We start from the raw sequence: 22,992 nt of genomic DNA, 5'->3' as shown, positions 1-22,992 counted from the left end.
GTAATTATTGTTTTTTTTTCTAAACATATAAATAACCTTTTTACATTGGAATTGTAAAAATATATGAAAATTATTTATTATTTTTCCATTGCAACAAGAAAAAAATCAAGTTCTGCGCTACGCGGAGAATCACCCGTATACAACTGACTATGGCCGACTATTGTATCAGTGGCCGACTATAGATGTTTTCTACTTTTTGGGAAATTATTGTTCTATTTTGTTGCATAATGACCATTCGTTAAAGAAAATTAGCAAATTTTTATCGCAAAAGTGCCACAAACTCATAACAAATAGTAAAAAATTCGAAAAGTTGGCCATTTTTTGGGAAAAAAATAAAATGTTCCGGTCTGTCCTTAAGTGGCAGACGACAGTATCACTTACCCAAGTATGTATATTGTCATATTTAACGTAGAAAATAAAATATATATGTTTAAGGGGCACACCTAGTGAGAGTGACTGAAAAAAACGGTGATTTTTAGGAATTTTTTTCAGGGAAATTATTGCATCTAATTTTTTTTAAAGTTTTGTACATGTATATTTGTATAAATAGTGAACATTTTGTAATTTTTTTAAAGAAAAATATCTTTTTATAAAAAAGTTATTCGCTATCTCCTGAGTTTCCGAAAAAAAAGTTCTCCCACTGCTGCAGTGATTGCGGCCTTCTCAGTGACCTAAATCAAAAAAACCAAAAAGATTATTAAACTAGAAGATATTTGCCATACTATGACCCTCGGACGAAAAAAAATATTGAATTGCAACAAAATGGCGGAGTTTTGAAAAAAGCTTATAAATTTCGCCTAAAAAATCCGATAGTTTTTGGCATCCCAAAATTTTATTTTTCATCCAAAAAAAAACTGGAGCCTCATAGTATGGCAAATATCTTCTAGTTTAATAATCTTTTTGGTTTTTTTGATTTCAGTCACTCAGAAGGCCGCAATAACTGCAGCAGTGGAGAAACTGGTTTTTTTGGATATAGCGAATAACTCTTTAAAAAAAAGATATTTTTCTTTGCAAAAATTACAAAATGTTTACTATTTATACAAATACTAGCTCCTCCGACGGCCGCAAGCGGCCGTCTACGGTGCTAGTTTTTATATGTCCATTGTCCAAGTCCATTATTTTATTAATAATAATATTCAAATTTTTTCAGTTAATAATTTGCTTATTTATATTTGAAATGTTGACGTTTTTTTTTGACAATGCAAAATAAGATTTATTATGAGTACTTTCTCTTAACAAAAATAAAATTTATATATTCGCGCTCTTTTTAAATAACATACGACTGCAGCGCCACCTTCACATGTACAAACAATTTTAAAAACACCCTTCTATTAAGATTTTACATTCTCATTGCCCATTCTTTACTTCGATACTTTTCGATACATTCGACGTTTCCACTCCATGTCTTTTTTAAGAAAGGATACATGTACAAAACTTTAAAAAAAATTAGATGCAATAATTTCCCTGAAAAAAATTTCTAAAAATCGACGTTTTTTTCAGTCACTCACACTAGGTGTGCCCCTTAATATAAAGGGTACCATAAACTGGGGCTATTAGGAACAGATTTCAACTTTAAAAGCTTGTAACTTTTTTGTGTAGGGGAGACTGGGGCTAAATGTTAAACTGTCAAAACAGTTAATAGTACATTATGCAACAAACGTGGTTACCTCCCTTGTTCCATACTTTAATTTATACAACAAAGGCGTATTATGGTTACTCTATGCTACCTGTACCGGTGCATGCTAAGTTCTCCCATATAACCCAGCTGGTCAATAAAGTAACCATTATTGCCCTAGGGAGATAAAGGGTACTTCGTTGACCTGTGAGCGGTCAATAATGTACCCTTTATCTCCCTAGTGCTATAATGGTTACTTTATTGACTGCTGGGTTATAAGGGGGAACTTTATACGCACCTGTACAGGTAGATAATGTGACCATAATACGCCTGAGTTGTATAAAATTCATTATCTTTCAAACGGAAATTTTATTTTTGTGGTGTCCACATTTAAAGTTTGTTTTCACCCTACTTTTGAAAATTTTTTCGTAAAAGAAAATATCAACTTTTTAGTATATTTTTTGAATTTATTCTCATCGCGATTTTCTTATTTGGGTCCCCTGAAAAGATACCTAAAGGTATTTGTTAAATATCTTTAGTCAGATTTTTTATATTTCTTGTTAAAGCCAAAAATTGTTAAATGTTAAATAATGGGTGGGGCGAAATATTAAATGGGCAGCTTCATAGGAAAAGCAAATGGTGGATCATCGATTTTTCTTAAACTATGTAATTTTGTAGAACTTGGTATACTAAATAACTGTTCCAAACAGTTTTGCAAAAAAAAAAAATTTGTTTGGAAGATATTTACATTTGAAAATTCGGAATTTGAAAAAATGACTTTTTTTTCGAGAATTTTTATTTCGAAAACTATTGATCCTACAAGAAAAAGTTATTTATTCAAAATTATAGAGAAAATGTCAGTTTTTTATAATATTAAAAAAAGTTAAGAAAAATAAATTTTTCAATAATTTGTTTAAAAAGTTATTTTTTATTGTTAAAAAAACATGCTGGGAACATCATGGAATTTCCTAGAAAAATTAGTTTCTCAAAATTTGAACCTTTCTTAATAAGTGGTTAAATTTTTAATGAGGTGCTTTTTGGTGTTCTTGAGAAAAATTTTTTGAAGTTTACGCTACGAGTTTTTGTGTGTTACGCTAAATAACACTAGTTTACAAAATTTTTTGTCATTTTTGGTACCTTTTTGTACAGGTCCTTTTTAAGCTAATTTAGGGTCGCTGAAAACGAATATGACCACAAAAAAATTTTTCAAAGAAGCATTTTTGAGATATTGGCAAAAAACACATTTTCCGATTTATTTCTCATTTTTTGAAAGAAATATTAAAAATTATGAGTAGAACGAATATGAAATAGATAGAATTTGTAAGAGACGTTATTTTTCTTCATGATGATGTATTATTTATATGAATATTATTAAAATTTTTTGGTTTATCATCGCTGAAAGCAAAAAAGTGATTTTTTTCCGTTTTTTGAACGCCCATTTATTAATTCTAATAAGTTAACGGCGTTGGAGGTCGAAAACTGTCAGTGTTACCAACCCACTCTCCCCCACTTTCCTGTATTTTTCCACTTTGATCAATTTAAAAAAAAAAGCACTTAATCGAAAAATTGGGCTTTTACCTTAAAATAAAATTATTGAAATTTGAAAATATATATGAAATTTTGAAAACAAACATCGTATTCGTAATCAGCGACCCTAAAAACCACCGAGTGACAAAATTAAGATCAATTGCATAAAGTAAAAATTTTGTTCCATATTAGATCCGCCATTTTGATTTATGGGAAACTAAAATCGAATTCGTAATCAGCGACCACGAAAACCCCCGAGTTACAAAATTAAGGCCAATTGCATAAATTTTAAAAAAATTTGTCCCATATATTGGATCCGCTATCTTGAATTTCTTAAAAATAACATTGAATTCGTAATCAGCGACCCCTAAAGCCTTCGAGTAAGAAAACTTATGCGAATTTAATTACATTTTGGTATTTTGAAAAATAGTGACCAACCCTTTCAAAGTTTTCTTCATATTTGACGTCATATTTGGTCCGCCATCTTTAAATTTTTAATTCTAATTTACGTTTCTTAAAAGTATACAATTTTTGTGCCTGTATGGATGAGAATTGAATATTATTCACGCACGTTTAACCCCTTAGCAGTGTAGTCAAAATAAAGTTTTCATGACACAAATGTGCTAAATTTTGATTTATTTCTTTTAATACCTGATATCATTATATTTTATGTTTTTGGGGTCGCTGAATCCAAATATTTGATCAAAATTTAAAAATTCAAAATGGCGATTGAAAAATTTTAAAGTTAACGAATTTCTGTGTTTTTAAAAAACTTTTATCTAAATTTTTTTTGACTTTTGAAAAAGTTGAAGTCAAGAGACAAAAATGAGAAAATTTGATAATTTTTTTTATTTTATTCAAAGTCGTCAAGAAGACGACAAAGTCGTCTTTGTGTTAATCCCGGACAAAATATTGCGGACAAACATACATACATGTGTGATTCTCCGCGTAGCGCACGATTTGGTTTATGAAATTAAAAAAAAAATTTTTTATCGTTATGGTTATTATCAATATATTTTTTTGAAGATAAAGGCTTTAAAAAGAAAAATCCATAGCGGGCCGGAAAAATTATTTATAATTTTTGTTGTTAAACAAGTGTAGTAATTAACTAATTCGATGTTTGGACACATTCTGTCAAAAAAAATTTTGCGGTAATTTAAACAATATTATAGCGTATATCTCATTTAAAAATTATTATTTTGGTAATTTGTGTAAATTTTCGCGATAATTCATAAAAATATGTAAAATTTCAATTATTATTAAAAATTTGGATTTTGGTAATTTATGGAAATTTTCGCGGTAATTTATGGAAATTTATAAGGTAATTTATGGCAATTTGTAAGGTAATTTAAAGAAATTTTGTCGGTAATTTTTAAAAATATGCAAAGTAGAAATCACAATTGAAAATTTTTATTTCGGTAATTTATGGAAATTTTTGCGGTAATTTATAAAAATTTTCGTGGTAATTTATGGAAATTTATTTAAGTAATTTATGGTAAACTTTCCTGAGCTATAGGTTTTTTTTATTCCTTATACAATATGTGGCACCATAACACTACCTTTGCACTAGGTTCTTCGTAATACGAAGGTCCGTGGAAATTCTGAGGTCGGTGGAAACCTTTTTTATAAATAATTGTTTAATTTGTGGTAAAATATTTAAGGGTCGGTGGAGGTCGGTGGAGATTATTTTGTGATTCCCTTATCAAATTTCCAACTTAAAATGAGTGAAAAATGAATAAATCAATTAGAACATTGATTCTTTTTCCTGAATTAACTTAAGGAAGTTATTTTTTGTGTTTACAAAAGTAATTTTAAGTTAACATTTGATTTTCATTTAAATAATTTACTGTTTGTTAATAAAATAATGAATAGCATCCAAATTTGCTGTCAAGCATAAGCTGAAAAAAAACATATATGAAATGAATTTAAAAAAAAAATTTTTTTATTCAACTGTACTAAAGTAGACGATACTAAAATGTCAATAATAATTGTATTTATTATTGCATATTACTAAAATTATTAACTTTTTTTTCTTAACTTCCTGTGGGGACAGGTAAAATTTTGACGTTTTTAGCCTTAAAACCGCTTATTTATGAAGAATTATAATATTAGATACAAAAGTAATTATTGGTTTTTGTTTCTAAACATATAGATAACCTTTTCACTTTGGAATTGTAAAAATATATGAAAATTATTTATTATTTTTCCATTACAACATGAAAAAAACCAAGTTCTGCGCTACGCGGAGAACCACCCACATACATACATAATTTTTTTTACTGTCAGTTTTTGAATTCTTACTACTCGAAAAGAAAAACTAAACATGAATTTAAAAATTCTAAGCAATGTACAGACAAAAGTCTGATTTTATTTATATAAATTTGAAAATAACCGAAAAATTGTTAAAAAATTGTTTTATGAAATGGAAATTGTTTTATTTATTTATTTTTTTATCCCACATGCACAAAAAGGGTGCAGTTCAGTGAATGACTTTTGAATGATTTTTTTTTAATGACTTTTACCTGTCGTCTGCTATCTGAAATCGCCACTTTTGTGCATTAGGAATAAAAAATGTCGTAAGTAACACGAGAATAAAGGCAGCCAATTTCTTTACGATGATTTTTGTCACACGAGTGGAGGTCGACATCTCTTGTTCCTTAATATACTATTTATTATTATTTCGATAAATATCGTTCTTAACAAATAAAAATGTTGTAAATTTTTTTTTCCTAAATACATTAGAAATTTCTTAAACAAAATTTGATTTATAACCTTTTTTTTTACTTAAAACTTGTTCTTTGTTTATAACTTGTAATTGAGAAGCAGAAAATGTTTAAAATATTTTCTACTTTCTAATTTTAATTTTCCAACAATTTTTTAATTTTTTGTTAGAAAAAAGAAAAAAATAGCTATATAATTTCGATTTGTCAAACAATTAAGATTTTCATATTAAAAAAAGGAATATATTTTGCAGGATTTACATTTGTTAAAAACACACTACCCGCACAGAAAGAGTAATAACTCCGTTAAAAATAAAGCTAGATGCTTTTTTAAATTCCATCATGTTATGAAGACAAAAAAATAATTCTATTTTTTTTAAATTTCTTACCCTGATTTTGACTCCTGGCAAAATTTAGAAAAGTTGATGAAAAAAATTGTTACTTTCACAGACTATTCCTTGTAACCTAAGCTTTAAATAGAGACCAAGAACAGCAAAAAATATTTACGGGTTCCCGAGATATTACAAAAAGAGTCGGACCGTGCGAAGCAAAATTTTCAATCATCGATTTCTCTAATTCGCCGTTGAGTCAATTGGAAATTTAATAAGCTTTCCAATGCAATTTAAAAAAGCAACCTGTTTCATTTTTAACGGAGTTAACACTCTTACTGTGCGGGTGTGTTTTTTAATAGCTCGAGATGTTAGCGGTCGCACAATTTCCGCCGGTAGTGTAAAAATAATATTATTAAACTAAAAAAATTGTAAAAATAAGGAAGTATAATAATAAAAGAAAATAAATCACAGTCACGTGGTCATACAACTAATGACAACGCGACGTGATGACAAATCTGTCGAATTTCTAAAACCAATGAAAAATTAACTACAGGTGTGGACATAATAAAGGAAAAAATACGACGATTATTATAGTTAATTAAAATTAATTTTAATTAATAATAATTATATAAATTAAAATAATCACTGATATTTTGAAAATTTTTATAATAAACAAAAAATTTTCCTAAGCTTAACTTACTTTCCACATGAATTTTGCATTTAAAAATATACTATATACTGAATAAATAAAGATGAATATTAATTTATCAATTAAAAAGTTAAGAATTTCCTGTTAATTATATTTAATAATAAAAATTTTATAGTAATATTAAATAATATTATAAATATAGTTATATTAAATATTATTTAATTAAATCTTTATACTTATTAATTAAACTAAATATCGTGACAAGATTGATTTAAACTTGAATCAAAATCAATGATCAAGTTTCTCTCATGAAAATTGAATCGAATTTTGAATGAGCATTAGTATCCAAGCCTAAAACAATATTGGCTTAGCATAATTTATATAAAGGTTGTCTCCAGCCTGGGTTACCTTGGCTGGACGTTAAAGATGGAATCAAGCCTCAACTCACCGTCAGCTTTGGTTTTTCTCGCCTGGGAAAAATATTTTTTTATATGTTATATTTATAAATGTTTATCAATTTGATAAAATTATGTGTTTTATCTTATCAGAAGTTGATAAACACTTTTTCGTTGATTGCAAAATAAGCTCAAACAAAATCTTTATTGTCATAATCATAATTATATTATATCTCAAGAATGATATAAAGTATCATTTTTTCCCTGAAAGAGAAATTATTTTAGTCTTAATCTAATGTGTTAAAGAAAGTAGTAGGGTAAGTGCATCAATTGTCTACGACTTAAGAAAACATGAGATCGATATTCTCTCTTATGAAATAACTGCACATTTTAATTTCAATAACCCATTTGAATGGAGAATTTGTGTTCAATATTTTTATATATTTCTATATAGAAAATTAAGGTGTTAAAGAAAATTGAACTGAAAAGCAAATTCAATAAATACATATAACATATTTGCGCAAGAACCTTAGTTCATGCACAAATGTTTCTCTACGTTAGGATCCAATACTTGCATGTATAAAATTTTTAAATATACATATGTGACATAACAGTTAATTTCTACCAGTTTTTTAGAATCAGTAATTATTAACCTTGCCGGAAGATTAGACTGAAACGTGACAAAAATTTTACTGGCCTGTGTCTCATTTCAATCTAAATTTTTTAGGTGCTTATGAAAAGACTGGTTTGAAAACTCTTAACAACAGTATAAAAAGTAGGTTAAATCAACAAATCTTCTTCAACAATAGATCCAAAGGTCTATATTGTTATGTTTATATTCATTATAACTAAATAAATAAATGTAGAAACATTTATTTATTTAATAATATTGATGGCTTGATCGATCACTCCGAGTCAGTCAGAAAGATAAAAAAATTATTATACTATTCTTTATGTTTCAACGGCACAGCCGCCCTCTTCAGGAACTGAAAGTTTATTATAATTTATAAATATCCCGTGTAGAAATGGTGGTTCCGTTCTAGTGGGGACCTCACTGGTTTACCCCATTTGAAAACGGGCTCCAAACTAGAGAAACTAGTGGGGTTCTAGTCGCTTTTGTCACGCTCGTGATGATGGGGTCCCTACTAAAAGTTCTGGTTTACTTCTACCGGTTCTAAAAATTATTATTTTTCAACTTAACCTATTTATAATTGAATTCTTCATTCATATTATCATTATTAACCCCTTCACAGTGTTTGACGTCTATAGAGGCAAAAATAATTCGTGCCCTCAGTGTGTATGACCGCTATAGCGGCATCGAAAAAAAAGATATATAAAAGTTAACGAATCTTGCTAAAAATGTCTACTCGGGGGTTTCCGGGGTCGCTGAATCCAAATCTGTTATTGAAAATTTTAAATTCAAAATGGCGGCTTCAAAATGTCGACCAAATTTTTTTTTAAGTTTACGAATTTGGCTGAAAATGCTCATTCGGGAGTTTTTGAGGTCTCTAAATCCAAATATTTAGTCATAAATTTAAAATTCAAAATGGCGGCTTCAAAATGGCGACCAAAAAAGTTTAACAGTTTACGGATTTGACTAAAAATGTTTACTTGGAGGTTTTTGGGGTCGCTGAATTCGAATATTTGGTTAAAATTTTTAAATTCAAAATGGCGGCTTCAAAATGGCGACCAAAATTTTTTTCAATTTTACGAATTTGGTTGAAATTGCTCATTCGGGGGTTTTTGAGGTCTCTAAATCCAAATATTTGATCAAAAATTCAAAATTTAAAATGGCGGCTCCAAAATGGCGACCAAAAAAATTTAAAGTTCTCAAATTAAGTCTTAAAACTTAAAGCAGAGGAATTAATATGTCCGATGTATTAAAACATTGTGAATACTTAAAATCGATCTATATTAAAAAATTTAATAATAGCAATTAAATTAAATAGTTTGTGACTCCGGATTTGACTAAAAGCGGTGTTTTACATAGTTTGTGTAAATATATATATAAATATAAAAATATAATATATGTAAAATATATTATACATATATAAAAATAAAAAACCCCAAAAGACTCAAATAACTATTTATAACCACATTCGTAAACTTTTAAATTTTTAGTTGACATCTTGAAGTCGCCATTTCGAATTATAAAATTTTAACCAAATATTCTAATTCAGTGTCTCCAAAAACCCCCAAATGCTCATTTTTAGCCAAATCCGAAAACTTTAAAATTTTTTCGGTCGCCATTTTAAAACCGCCATTTTGAATTTTACAATTTTAACCAGATATTCGAAATCAGCGACCCAAAAAACCCCCCAAGTGAGCATTTTTAGTCAAATCAGGAAACTTTTAAATTTTTAAAGCCGCCATTTTGAAGCCGCCATTCTGAATTTTTAAATTTTAACCAAATATTCGAAATCAGCGACCCCAAAAACCCCCAAGTGAGTATTTTTAGTCAAATACGGAAACTTTTAAATTTTTAAGCTGCCATTTGGGAGCCGCCATTTTGAATTTTTTAATTTTGATCAAATATTCGGATTCAGCGACCCCGAAAACATAAAATATAATAATACCAAGTAATTAAAAAAAAAATTTTTTTGCACATTTGTGGCACGAAAAGCTTATTTTGACTACACTGCTAAGGGGTTAACGAATGTTGTACACGAAAAGCCTGAAACTAGAATTAAAACATCTCGTGCCATGAGGGATCGAACCTTAGACCTTGGGGACTCCAGTCGGATACACATACCTCACAGCCACGCTAGGTTGGAGGAACCTTTGCTTAAATTACATTATGAATTTTGGGGAGATATTATTCACTCTTATTGAACTCAGCATTGTTAATGATAGTTAATAATAATTAATTATATAACAAAATTGAAAAATTAAACATTAGTAATTACATTACTTTTTATATTTTTATATTTACTATAATTATTATAATTATATTATTGAATATATTATTGTAATTATAATAATATACCATCAATTTAATTACTAACCTCCCTACGCCTACACAGTATACTCGGGGTGTATCTTTCATTTATTTATTTAAAGAAATTCAATTCGAGAGTCATATAAATAAAATTCGCAGTGTAACTTGAAGCTAAATAGTTTTATTTTATATCAAAGTAAAAATGAAATAGTCTAAATTAATTTCAACAAAATTATAAATTTATTTCCTGCAAAATTGAAAAATGATAAAACCGTAGGAGGGTTAATTAATGTATTTACATATTAATTGTCATAAACATTTTAAGGTATAATTGCACATGCATATCTTTCTAAAAAAATTATTTTTACGAATAATAATATTACAATATAGGTAATAAAAATTAATTATACTCACATAATTGCGGTCCCGGCAGAGATGCATATAAACTGTATAGAGACTTCCTCGGTTAACACGAAACTCGAACAGTTTTTGCGGTCCTTATTTCGTTTTTAGCTCGGTTAACGCGTACAAATTGGTACCATCACACTTAGAGTTCTTTGTTCCAAATATTTTTTCACCCCTTAAAATATTTTTGATAAATGTAATAATTCTATTAATCGTTTGATCAATTAGTATGAAAACGTATTTCCGTCAAATAATACAAGAAATAGTGTTTACATTGCTATGAGTGAAAGAAAACAATCGAATATCGACCTAAAAGCAAAATTATTAATTATGGTACTTTATGTTATTTATTATAAATGCCTCGATAACACGAATTACTTTAACACGAACCGCTAATTTTTCGGTCCCTTCAAGTTCGTGTTAACGAGGGTTTCCTGTATATAACTTATTAGAAGTAGTTACTTAATTGCATTAAAAAAAATAAAATTAATATCATTCTCAAAGTGTTAGGAAATTTTCGGTTTTTCTAAAGATAATCTTAAGAAAACTGAAATTTTTGAACTTAATTTATTATTATTAGAAGTAGGTAAATTTGCTTTTTTCTTTGCAAATATTTTAGTAGAATATATAAATATTGATTAGTTTAACACGTCTTGTCTTAAAAATTATTAATTTATGTATTTCAATGGGGTGCCAATGAAAATATTAAAAAAGCATCTGCTGTTCCAGTCGTTGACACACACATCCCTGGTAAAAATTTCGGACTAATTCCGGATTAAATACGGACAGATTAGTACGGATTAGTCTAAAACAATTTGAAACTAAGTGTGGCAAAATCCTATTCCGAAAGAAGTACGAAACAATCCGAAATCTGTATTCTAAGAATCCGAAAATTGTCTGCAACAATCCGGATTTAATCCAACCAAAAGGTATAATCCGAAACAAATACGAAATAATCCGAAATCAATATGTAAAGAATACGAAATCAGTCCGCAATAATCCAAATTTAATCCAGTTAAAAGATTTAATCCGAAACAAGTATGGAACAATCCGAAATCTGTATGCAAAGAATTCGGTAATAGTCAGCGACAATCCGAATAATATCCGATCAAAAGACCCCAGTCCACAGTGGGCCAGGATCGTCGAATTTTGGCCAAAAATACAATTTTTCAACTTTCAAATATGCACAAAAGAATTTCTCCACAGTATTTAATAGTAAATAATCCTTTATTGCATAAAGGATTTGTTAAATAATAAAAAATTGTGTCTTCTAGAACTATTTAAAGTTTAACATTTAAGATAAAATAATGAAATATTTTTGATTGAAATAATTAATATATCTAGAAATAAGTAAATTATTTTTGTGTAAGTACTAATTTTTTCTCATCAACAGATATATTAAAGTAAAAAAACCTATAGTTACTTAAAAAAAATTATTAAAATGTAGCTCCATTGAAGTTAACAAATAGTGGATTTTTCAATAGAGTGCCGACTTTCAGTTAGTCGAGCTCCTCCGAGCCGCATAATATTTGGAAAAACAAGTTATAGAACGATTACTTAGCATGTCTACTTTGACGCCAATATGTGCCATTTTGCGCCTTTTCATATTTTTGCAACATAACAAGAATATTGCAATAAACATATAAAAATATATGCAATAAATATATAAAGACAATTTTCAAAATTAATCAATTATGATGAACAGTGGTATTTAACGGTTTTTTGTGTCGCTGATTACGAATCTGATGTCAGATTTGAAAAATTCAAAATGGCGGATATAATATGGCGGACATAAAAATTTTAAAATTAATAAAATTGAATTAAACATAGGTATCTATGGGTTTTTTGGGTCGCTGATTACGAATCTGATGTCAGATTTAAAAAAATCAAAATGGCGGTCATAAAAATTTTTAAATTAATCAATTTTAATAAAACATAGGTATATAGATGTTTTTTGGGTTGCTGATTACGAATCTGTTGTCAGATTTTAAAAATGTAAAAATGAGCACTGTGTTTCTGAAATCACATTTAGATATGAAATGGAGTGTTTACCTGATCCATTGAAATAAAAGCAGATTCTCCAATAGGACTACATGCGCACCTGATATACCCACGCGAGAAACTATATACCTATAAGTAAACATCAGGTGTCAAAAAAACCAAAGAAACTAGAAAAATTTTAAAATCTAAAAAGAATACAAAATGGGTCTTTACCTGTAACCTCCTCGTGGTAGATCTTGGAAACTACAGTACGTTTTATTTTTGTAGGCTAATAACAAGAACATTTTTTTTATTTTCTGAATTTTATAGACACTAGTTTTGTAATCACCAAACTTAAAAACTCCCAAGCAACAAATTGTAGGCGAATCTCATCCAATCTAAAATCAACTTGAATTCTTACATCAGATTCGTAATCAGCGACCTAAAAAAATCCTTGATACAAAGTTTCATAAAAATCGATTAGTTTTAAAAATTGTATGTCCGCCATTTTGGATCCGCTATTTTAAATTTTTGAAATCTGACATCAGATTCGTAATCAGCGACCCAGAAAACCCATAGATACCTATGTTTAATTCAAATTTATTAATTTTAAAACTTTATGTCCGCCATATTGGATCCGCCATTTTGAATTTTTGAAATCTGACTTTCAGATTCGTAATCAGCGACCCAAGAAACCTTTAGATAATTACACGGAAAAAAAGTACGTGAAATTTTCATTGACTCGGTACTTGACTTTTGGATACGACACAAAATACTAAAAACAGTCTAGTACTTTTGCATGAGAGTTTCAAAAGCAGTCAATGAAAATTTCTAGTACCTTGCTTGAGAATTTCATTGACTTTAAAAAAAATTGTAAAATAAAAAAAATAATTTCCACTTGTTCACACAGTTTTTCTGAAATTCACTCGTTCATTCACATATTTGGATAATTAATCACACAAACAAAGAACAATTATTGTATCACTTTTCGACGTTCGTCAACACTTATGAACTAACCTATAACACACACATATATTCACGTATAACTTAAATATAAACACACACTTAACACTTAAAAGTACGTATCGAATTAAAATTGATTCATATAAAAAATTATGTCCGCCATATTGGATTCGCCATTTTGAATTTTTAAAATCTGACTTCAGATTCGTAATCAGCGACCCCAAAAACTGTAGGTAGCATACTTTTTATTCGTAAATATCTTGTTTTTTTAAATAATGATTTTTGGCCAAAAATCGACGATCCTGGCCCACTGTGCAGTCCGAAAATAATTCTTATTATTATAAGAATTTGTAAATATGTACAATCTACAGACAGTTCAAAACAATCTATATTAAATCCAATTCAAAGACTTAATCCGGAATGATTTTGTTATAATATTGAATTGGTATATTAAAAACAATTTGTATTAAATGCAGATAAATTCAAACTATAATTATAATTTCGTATTACAAAAACCTGACCAAAACCAGATTAATTCCGGATTTAATAATTTCACATTTGCAAGTTGCGTATTATCAGACTAACTTCGGACTAGATCGGACTAATTCCGGATTCACTTGTTATACACAAACCGTATTGAGTTTGAATTTATCCGGACAAATTCCGAGCGACAAAAACCTGTCCATAAGCAGACTGTTTCGGATTAGCTGCGGATTTACTGATTAAACCAACCGGATTATTCTGCGTTTACTAGTTGCATATGATCTTACTAACTGCAGACTAAACCGGACTAATTACGGATTCCATAGTTATAAAAAACGGTATTGATTTCAAACTTAATTCATGGTGAAAAAACTCCACAATAAACCACATTGTTGTGGACAAATTCCGGTTAAGTCTGAAATCGGTCCCACTTTTTTTCAGGGTATTTACTTACGGTAAATAAAATATGTAATTCTGCAGTCAGTTTGTTTTTACAAGTTTACTAGTAGGTATTATTAGTTATCTTGTTTCAATATTAAAATTAACACTGATGTGTTAGTTTCTTGTCATTTCTTTTCGTGGCACTTCATAAATTCTATTATGAATTTGAACTTCCATGCGAGCGTGGTATAGTGGTTCCCGGTAAGAAGCGTAGAATAGAAAAGAATTCAATTTCTAGAAAATATGCTTGAAAACGAAAATTTTGAATTATTCTGAATACGTGAATTTACCTCAGAGTTCTATTCCACGGGAACCATCAAAATTTCAGAAAAATCAATTCTTCTCTATTGCTCTCGTCGATCAGGAGATAGAAAAGAATTCAAATTTTCTATTTTTCCTTATGCGCAAAGTTTTATGGTATTGCAAGTTCTTGAAAAAAATATGAAGTTCTATTCTTTTGAATTGACTGCTAACGATTCTAGGTAGTCAATTCAAAAGAATAGAATGTTCGACGAGTAAATCTGAAATGTTTATTATTCTCAATTGACTGCATCGAATTTCAGAAGCGCATTAAAAGGAATAGAACTTTTGACAAACAATTTGAAAAAACCTAATTTTTCTAATTGTCTGTAAGAGCTTCTCTAGTTATTGTCTTAAAATAAAACGCAGTGACAGTTATGTTTCGCGTCGTGTGAATTTCATTGTAATTTCAGTGCTAAACTATTAAAAGTAAATATTAAAACTAGTGAAAATATGGTTAAAAAACGCAAAGTGCTTACGATAAAATATAAAATGCTCTTATTGAAAGAAATTTTCAAGTGTTAAATGTTTAATTCAAGTTTTGAAAGCTAACCTCACTTTCTAGAGGAATTTTGAGTGGCAGTGAGTTAATTCAGAGGAATAGAAATTTCTACTGATTTGCTGTACTTTCTCATTCTTTTGAATGCGCGTTTCATATTTTTGTGAAGTCAATTCAGAATAATAGACTTTTCTGAAATTTTGGTCGTTTCCGTGGAATAGAGCTCCGAGGTAAATTCGCCTATTAAAAAGAATACAACTTTTGAATTCTTTTCAATTCTTCGCTTCTTACCGGGTTAGTGTATTCGATTTCGGTGCGTTATAATGTTAGATAGGTAAATCAAAAAATATGATGAATGTAGCATAAAGTAATAATAATTAATATGTAAACTTGTATAGTTATTTTTTTATTAACATTCACTAAATTGTCCGGACTAACTTTTGACTGTTTCGGACTAATTCCGGATTCACTAGTTAAAATTAACTGATTAATTTCGGACTTCATCGGACCAACTCCGGTTTCAATAGTTGTTCACAAACCGTATAGAATTCGGATTTTTCCGGATTAATTGCGGGTGACAAAAACCTGACCATAAACCGCATTGTTTCGGACAAATTTCGGATTAGTCCAAAATCTGTCTGGTTTTTTAACCAGGGATGTCAACGACTGGACAAGCCGTATCTTTAACCAAGCTCCAGTCGTTGACACCCCTCATTTCGCAATGAAAAGTGAGGTTATGTAACAATGTTTACGTCTAGTCAATAATTTCAATCTTTTTGAAAAATGATATATACATTTATTATTGAATCATATATAAGTACATTTTCTTGTATTTGTTTATTACTTAAAATTATAATGAGTTATTCTTGATTAATCAGAAAATAAAAAAATTTTTAATTTGCTTGTTTGAAACATAAGAAATTTAAAGGTTATGTATGGGTGCCAACCACTGGAAACTGGTGGGTGCCAACGCGCAACGACTTGTGCTTGCAGTGCCAACGACTGGAAATTGGTGTCATTATATCATTATTAATTAATTTAAAAGTTTCAGTTTATTTTTATTCAAAATTGATCATTTTATCGTATACTGCATTAAATTCTGAATACATATATTACTATAAGTATTATATAATATTAGTTTTTATCTATTAAAATAATTCTTAAAGTCAAAATTTGGCCATAAGGGTGCCAACGACTGGAGCAGTTACCCTAATTGCACATGCATTATATCTTTCTAAAAAAATTATTTTAACGAATAATATTACAATATAGGTAGTAAAAATTAATTATACTCACATAATTAATATTTATTTATGTTTTATTCTTTTAATTTAATTCTTTTAATTTACTTAATTAAATAAAAGATTTTCATTTGATAAAATTGTTTTATTTATATTTTTTGCAAGAATATTCTACAATATTGAAATTTTCTTTAAAATATGGTAAAAAATTAAATAATAGGGTAAGAGGTTCGGTTGTGGGCATGGTTCGCTCGGTTATGGACACCCCCGCAGAACTTTTGACAGAAATGAGATTTCTTAAATCTGACAAATATCATGTGTGTGTTATGACCGAACATAGTTTTTTATGCGAATAAAAAAGTTATTGGACACCTGTGCTTTTTACTATATATAAATTAATTTTTCGACACGTTGAATATAACAACAATCTATTTTTAAACATTATTAAATGTTCAACAAATCGAAGTGAATTAATTAAAATAAGTTTAATGCGTATTTACACAGTAAATATGCGGGGGAACGATGAACTTTTGAGTTTCTTTATATTACTCGTGAAACATCATTATTTATTATTCTCCAGCAAAAATTTTTCCCTATTTTCTCTCATTCGCTGCCGAGCGAAGCCAGAATCGAGTCGTCACAGTTGAATTTCAATGCACCAATCAGTCGAAACACAGCTTCACATTTTTAATGATATATCGAAGACGGATTAACCTTTTTTAATTTCCGAAGGCTTATTTTAAAGCTGAAATTCTAACGAAGATTTATGGGTTTTTAGAAAAATTTTATCTAAATTTTTCTGGATTTTTTAAAAAGTTGAAATCAAGAGACAAAAATGATAAAATTTGATAATTTTTTTTATTTCTTTCTCACTCTACAACTTAAAAAATAATTAACGAAATGACTTAAAAAACGGCTTATTTTACGCAAAATTTAATCAGCTTTCTAATCGTATTTAAGGTTTTTTTGTAGCTCCTTTTATTTCCGAGATATGATTGAAAAAGTGATGGCATGTTTTTTCATAGAGTCGAATGTAATCGTCCTGATACTTTTGGACGGTAGTGTATACCCACTAAAAAAAATTTTTTTAACAATATGCAAAAAGAATTAGACAGAAACAGCCATCCGTTTACTCAGAATCCCTGAAACCGATTAAAAAACAGCATTTTGAGAAAAACGCAGTTAAAATTTAAAAGTGGTAAAAGCAAAATTTGACAAGCACGACTATATTTACTAAATTTACCATATGAATCAGTGAAGTCGGTACAGTTGATTCCTGTTAATCTATTTAAAATTATGTTTTTCATTGATTCATATGGTAAATACAGTCCCGTCTGTCAAATTTTTGCTTTTACCACTTTTTAATAATTTTTCACTGTTTCCTTTCGAAATCGGCAGTTTTATATTTTCAATTTATTATGTGTACTCTGTGCATATGATCTTAATTTTAATGCTAAAAGAGAACCATTGTTTAGAAAAAAATACATGTAAAATTGTAATTTAAAAAAAAGAATGAAATAACGAATAAGGATGAGCAAGAACTCAATGATACAACAAATTTTAATATAAAGATATTCAGATTTATTTATGTAATAGTAATACAAATTATTGAAAAAACTTACGAACAGGATTATAAATACCCACATAACACAACATTTCGCTGGAAGTTTGCAGGGAGTTCGCAATGCGAAGTTCGGGAGTTCGCATCGCGAACTCCCTGCCAACTTCAGGCGAAAACTATGTCCGCCCATTTGCGAGTTCGCAGAGCGAACTCGCTGGGAATTTAAAATTCTAATTCGCTGCGAAATTGAAAAGCGAATTAGCTGAAAGCTTAAAATGCGAAGTCGCTGAAAAGTTGAAATGTTAATTCGCAGCAAATTATCTGGTAGTTATTTGTGATAAGTTCGGAAACTATCACTGATAATTTTAGATAGGTTATGAATGTAAATTTGCTCAAAAAAATAAGACAAATATTTGTTAAATATTAAAAATAATATTGAATAAAATAAGTCAATAAAACGAAAACATTCGGACAACGAATAAGGTTCTAAGTAGTCTTTTGATATTTTCCGATATTGGTCCATAATAAGGAAAAACTATTTTCTTAACTAATGTATTACTACCATTGTTAACATTGTTAATTTATTAGTAATTTAAAAATCCTACATGATTATGTTATGTTGTCTCTTGATGTTTCGTCCTTATTCACTAATGTACCTAATGAACTTGTTGTGAAGGGTATTGATGACAGATGGTCATATATTGAAAAATGTACTAAGATTCCTAAAGATGAATTCAAGAATTGTATTGTATTTATTATGAACAATATGTTTTTTCAATTCAATAATAAATATTATAGACAAAAATTTGGCACGCCGATGGGTGCTTCAATTTCTCCAATTCTTGCTGACATAGTTATGCAAGACTTGGAAAAAACTATCATTAATAATTAAGATTTCCCAATTATTTCATATAAAAAATATGTGGATGACACTTTTTTATGTGCTCGAATTAATGAAGTATCTGAAGTTGTTGATACCTTCAATTCCTTTTACAATAAACTACATTTCACTCATGAAGTGGAATGCAATAATGAAATTAATTTTCTAAATTTAAAGATTATAAGATCTGAAAACAATAATATTATTACTGATTTATACAGAAAAGATACCCATTCAGGAAGACTATTAAACTATCACTCAAATCATCCAATGCAACAAAAAATTGCAATTGTTAAGAATCTTGTTGACACTGTTTTGATACTTTCTGATGAAAAATTTTATAATAAAAACATAAATTTAATCAAATTAGATTTAAAACTTAATAATTATCCTGACCATTTTGTTAACAAACATGTAAATAAAAGAATTATTGAAATTAACAATAGAAAATTTTCTAATAAAAATAACAATGTTAACAATGGTAGTAATACATTAGTTAAAAAAATAGTTTTTCCTTATTATGGACCAATATCGGAAAATATCAAAAGACTACTTAGAACCTTTAATACCCAGTAAGAAACGAGAAATTGAAAAGTATTAAAAAGATTCTATTCTTTTGAATGCCACTTCTGTCCAATACTTTTCTATCCAGTGAGAGCAATATGAAAAGTAACGATATCAATCCTCTTGAATACCCAGTAAGAAAGCAAAGATTAAGAAGCATTAAAAAAATTCTATCCTTTTGAATACCATTTCTGTCCTATGCTTCTGAATTCCGCGACAGTAGTTGAAAAATTTACAATTTCAATCCTTTCAAATGCTCATACAAATATAGTATAATAATATAATACTAATATTGTTGACATTGCATAGAATGTTCAATTACTTTTAAATAACTGCACTCATGACTTTATTTGCTATTTTAAAAAGGAATAATTATTAAATTATCAGTTAAGAGGGTTAAAAGTGTTTAAAGGTCTCTGAAATTTTTAGGTTATGATTTATTGTCTAATAGAATAACGGCCCTGACTCGTTTAAATGACGTAAAATTGGTAAACAATCAATTTTTCAGCAAGTTTTTCTTTGAACACAAACACTTTTTACAAAATCTGCCAATGTATGTATCTTATAAATTACAAAAATCCAGAAGATTGCTTGAATGCATGCAGAAACGCGGTTCCAATGAAAACTTGAAAAGTGATGTAATGACAGGCTGTAATAATTTCGGATGGGATTGGAAAGCATTCAGAAAAAAATTTTGTCTTTGTTAACAATTACAAACAGAATTGAATTGCATTCATTTTTAGACGAAACGTGGTCCTATCATGGTATAGAAAAGTATTGGACAGAAATGGCATTCAAAAGTATTGGATAATTTCTACTACACCATACAGAGTTTGAATTATTTCAATCCTTTTCAATTCCTCGCTTCTTACTGGGTATTCAAACTATTTTTAGTGTCGATTCAAAATTTAATAAATTCATTAAACTTGGTAAGGATACACAGAAAGAAAAAGTCTAAAGAATATTTTAATATATTATAGAAAAGTTGGACAAGATGGACAATTTATAATATTTATTTGATTTCCTGAAAATTATTTCAAGATGTCTAAGAAACTTTATCTTGCGTATGATAAAACGTTTGAAATGTATTAAAAAAATTATAAATTATAAATATTCTCATATAATAGGAAAAATGTTTTTAACTGTCATAAAATTATTATTATATTTTATGAAACTATCAATATAGAGAAGAAAAATTATTTTAATACTTATAAGAAAGATGAGTTCAGATGTGTATTCCAGACAAGTTTAAAAAAATTATTATACTGTATGAAATATTTTTAAGAATCGCGTACGCGTCAGTTGCGCAGTACTCTGCTGCGCATATATTTCCACAGTGTGAATGTCCACTGGACCACCTGCAGCGTGCGTTGCGTAGCTAGTTGGTTGGGGTTGCGTTCTATTAATATTAGGGTTGTACGTTCGATTCCGGTCATTAGTAGATTTTCTGTTAGGTAGGCTATCATTAAGTATAAATAAATGTTTAGAGTTTATAGTGTATGAATTCTGGGTGCAACATCAAGATACGTGGTGCTTTAAGAAAATTTAAAAACTAAAAGGTAAACTATATAAATTTTTTTAAAATAAATTTTCTTTATGACAGAAGTCATTATACATTTCATTGTCAGCTTTAATATTTATATACAGTATAGTAATTTACTTTATATTGATTCAACATATTTACTATATTGTATTAAGAATATTTCAATGGAAATATAAAGATTAAATATTTCATAGAAAGGCTTTGTATTTTAAGACAGTATTGTAATTTATTTCACATTGATCCAAATTTTATTCATATTTGTCTTTATTTTCTTTAAACTTAATTGTAATTGTTATGAATATTAATTTGAGATACAGTATTGAAACATTTTTAAAAAGTGACTCTTGTCCAACTTTTTGATACAAACATTAAAATATTCTTTAGAATTTTTCTTTCCGTGTTGCGACTCTAGCACGGCTTCTGAATTTCGAGTTTCCCCTAAGAGAGAAATATACAAACAGTGGGGGTACTACAGTTCCAAGAAAAGTCGTAAACGCTGTGCAATTTTGCGGCACTTTTGATAGAGTTGACTGTAATAAGTATTTACAAATTTTTTATAAGTTTCTTCCCAATAATTCAATTATTTTTATAAATAATAAAATTCTCAGAATTTTTTTATTATTCAAAATTTCTTAGTTAATCTCAGAATTTCTTAATTATTTTTAATACAATTTTAATCGAATTCTTCGAAAAGTGTATAATTATACTTAAGAATTCTATTGAAATTCGTCAAAAGAATTCAATTATTTAAAAATTTTTTGATAATACTGAAAGTAATACTTTAAAAAATTGTTTAATGATTATAATTGTAGTAAGAATTATTTATTTCAATATTCATTTCTAATAATAATTAAAATAATTCAGGATTATTATGTGTAATAATTTTAGTCATAGTTTTCACTTCGTCCGTATAAGCAAGAGAATATATGACACTGGCATTGATATAGTAAATTATCCCGTGCAGAAATTAAAATGTGGGCCTGATAGGGTACTGGACAGTTTTCCCGATCTCTGGTGTGGCTCTGGGTAGAGAAACTGACCAGTGCCCGACTAGTGTGTGACGCTGTTCCCGACCAATGCCCTACTTAAGGAAAAACTGGTCAGGGCCTCGTCAGTTTTTCTTAAAATTGACCTATTTTGTGAGGTTAATTTTATTCAAAAGAAATTACAATAAAATTACTGTAATTAAAAATATTATTATATTAGAAACATAATGAACACAACATATTTATACATAACATAATGAGGTATTATAGTCATTTTGACAAATTTAAAAGTGAAAATGATAAAAATAATATAATTTCAAGAATAGAAAAACTTAAAAATTTTTGAAAAATATAATTTTTGGTTTTATGATTAATTCATTTTTCTTTTGGAGGTTGTCGCTCCTTTCTGCCTCCTTAATTTTATAATATTAATAAAGGTTATAATTGAGGGTTCACGTGCAATAAGGGGATACGCATGGAAGTGAAAGTCCCCGCGTATAGCGATTCTGCGGCTGCGCGAGAGGACAACGAATAGCCTGCGCGTCCCCTTATTGCACGTGAACCCTCAATTTTTGTTTTCAAATGTATAAGTAATAATTAATATTTATTTAATGAATATTTTATTCAAATTTATTAATTATGTTTAAAAAATAGTTATTAAATATTGAAGGTATTAAATTTAACAATCTCTCCGAATCATTTTCTTACTTTAAGCTAATATAATATAAAATAATTATTATTATTAAAATAATATAATACCTATATATATACAAACCAAATGATAAATTCATCCTATAATGCAATATTGAAAAGCCGATTGGTTTATATAAAAACATTTCTTTTTACATGAGCAAACTTTTTCGTGTACGCCGAAGCGGATATATAAACTGTTTTTGTTAAATACCAACACTGAGTGTGATAATCGACTAAAAATCGTTTTTCAATAAATGCAAAGTACTTTTTTTCCAAG

General features: G+C 28.4%; 1 protein-coding gene across 5 annotated transcripts in view; it reads left to right on the top strand.

Annotated features, from left to right (window-relative positions):
• Window positions 1–22,992, top strand: part of LOC122506360 (beta-glucuronidase-like) — a 623,628-nt gene that overhangs the window by 91,192 nt on the left and 509,444 nt on the right. The window contains exon 1 of one of the 5 annotated variants that reach the window (XM_043618483.1): window positions 7,477–7,555. The exons of the other annotated variants lie outside the window; for them this stretch is intronic. The gene's annotated coding sequence lies outside the window, so the exon portion shown is untranslated. Of the gene's footprint in view, window positions 1–7,476; window positions 7,556–22,992 lie in introns of those variants that run through there. 5 annotated transcript variants of the gene reach the window in all.

The sequence above is a fragment of the Leptopilina heterotoma genome, unplaced genomic scaffold (assembly GCF_015476425.1).
Source record: "Leptopilina heterotoma isolate Lh14 unplaced genomic scaffold, ASM1547642v1 Lhet_411, whole genome shotgun sequence".
NCBI classification, from domain to species: Eukaryota; Metazoa; Arthropoda; class Insecta; order Hymenoptera; family Figitidae; genus Leptopilina; species Leptopilina heterotoma.
This window is presented reverse-complemented; position numbering and strand designations above follow the sequence as displayed.